This window comes from Priapulus caudatus, unplaced genomic scaffold (genome assembly GCF_000485595.1).
Source record: "Priapulus caudatus unplaced genomic scaffold, Priapulus_caudatus-5.0.1 Scaffold1188, whole genome shotgun sequence".
Taxonomy (NCBI): domain Eukaryota; kingdom Metazoa; phylum Priapulida; class Priapulimorpha; order Priapulimorphida; family Priapulidae; genus Priapulus; species Priapulus caudatus.
The window spans coordinates 34381-36915 of NW_014578249.1; positions in this window are offsets into that span (position 1 = coordinate 34381).

Below are 2535 nucleotides of genomic sequence, written 5' to 3' on the forward strand. Positions count from 1 at the left end.
ATATATATATATATATACAAAATCAAACGTGCCGGCGACAAAGAGCGTGTAACTGAGAAATTTCGCACCGTGACGGGAATGCACTAGAACACTGCAGGTGCCGGCGAAATGCATGCATACATACGCGCACATCAGCGAATTCATAATAGATGCTCACATAGTCGCACTCGCTAACCGCCGTGCCGCTAGTGGACTCATCTATACGAAAGCAAAGGCGCGGCACGATAGTTCGTATAGATAATCTACGACAGTGGTTCTTAACCATTTTTGAGTCATAGACCCCTTTGAGAATGTCGTGAAAGCTGCGGATCCCTCCCCAGAAAAATGCACATAAGCACATAAACACAAGGTTTTGCATACAACGGCGTTCACGGACGCCCTGAAGCCCATCCACGGACACCAAAGGGGGTCCATGGACCACAGGTTAAGAACCCCTGATCTATGATGTACCACGGTCTGCGACGGGCGAACGCTATCGCTCTGCATCAAGACCATGAAATTAATTATTACACGATTATAATCTTTGCACGAAGCCATCTGTGTGCTACACACGAGTGCCTGCGTGCGGTGTTCGCGTATCAGCGGAACCGGAACCGGAAGCATCTACAGCGTTTATATCAGAATGCCGTGATGCGATGCATTAACGCTACCGGTGCTACACTACCATACACAACGTCTAATCAGAATTCCGCTACTTTGTATACTTGTGATCTTCGCAGCAGCCCGAATTACCGGTAATACGCCGCACTGTCGCTCCTATACCCGAGGCCTGCTAACCGTCACTAACAGCAAGCCAACAAGATAAGCGTCAGAAAGGCCGACTTCTCAGCCTCAGCATCAGTATCATTATCATCGTCATCGTTGTCGTCGCCGTTGTCGTCGTCATCATCATTATTATTATCATCTATTTAGCTGTTATCTTGTTTTAGTTTATTTACTTTTTTATTATTATCATCTATTTAGCTGTTATCTTGTTCTAGTTTATTTACTTTTTTATTTATTCATTTATTTATTTATTTATTTATTTATTTATTTATCTGTCATGATTCCGTGCGTGAAAGCGTCTTTCTCAACCACCTCTAATCCATCACGCTTCTGGGCAGATTACCGAATGTTAACAAGATAATAACCATAAAACATCTAGCACGGGAGGCGAATGAATGTACGCGCGCTCGCGGCTGCTCGACCTAAGACGCTCAATAACCTCCCGTAATAACAGCTGAAGGAGGCGGAGGAGGAGGGTGGAGAGGAAAATGAGGAGGAGGAGGAGGAGGAGGAGGAGGAGGTGGTGGTGGTGGATGCAGAGAAAGAGGAGAAGGAGGGAGAAGGGAAAGTAGGAGGAGATGCAGGAGGAGGGCGAGAAGGAAGACGAGGAGGAGAGAGATGGAGGCAGCGGATGAGGAGGAGAAGGAGGGGAGGAGGACGAGGACGGGGAGACGAGGACGGGGAGGCAGAGGAGGAGGAGGATTTAGACGAAGAATAAGACGACGTAGGGGGATCGCGTGCGCACCGCTCTGCACCTCTAATTACGAGCATTTATTGATAGGGTTTATAGCAAGCGACTGCCGATGTTTACACTCGTGATTCGCGGGGCAGTAGGCAACCTAATTGGACACGCAGGGCCGCGTGCGCACCGCACGCGATTGGATGCGAGACGCCTGGCGACCGATAAGCATCGAGATGGAGCTACGGATGCTCCGATGGGAGAGGGGGAGAGGGGGATAAGACCGCGGGGAAGGAGCTACGGATGCTCCGGGGAGAGAGAGGCGGAGAAGACCGCGGGGAAGTAGTAGCGCCCCCCCCCATATATATAGAATCAGGAGTCTATCAATGTATTGATAGACTCCTGATAGTATGCACGCGTAAAGACTCGAATCATGAAGGGTTCGACCAGATGCGGCCCATAGAATATTTTCCCCTTGTTTCTAGCCTTCCTCTCTCTCTCTCTCTTTCTTTCTCTCTCCCCATCTCTCACTCTTTCTGTCTCTCTCTTTCTCTCTCTCCCTACTCTTCTCTCTGCCTCTCCCTCTCTCTGTGTTTCCCTTTCGCTCCGTTCTCTCTCCCTCGTTCTATCTCTCTATCCCCTTTCTCTCTTTCTGTCGGGTTCTTACCCGAGCTTCTCTCTCTCTCTTCCTCTCCTTCTCTATATATCTCTCTCATTTTCTCTCTACCCTATCTCTCCCCTTTTTTTTCTCTCTCTTCCTCCCCCTCTCCCTCTATCTCCTTCTCCCTCTTTCAGTCTCTCTCTACCCCCTTTTTTCTCTTTACCCTCTCTCCCCCTCTCTCTTCCCTTCTCTCCCTCTCCGTCCCCTCTCTCTAGTTCCCCCTCTCTCTCATTCTCTCTCTACCCCCTTTTCTCTCGCTCCGCACTCCCCCCGTCTCTCTTCACGTCTTTCCGCCTTTCTCTCAGTATCTCGTTGCGCGCTACAATCACTATTAGTTATAGGTCAGGCGCAGAAGTCGCGTGCCGTGACCACGCCTGTGCACACACACACACACACACACACACACACACACACACACACACACACACAC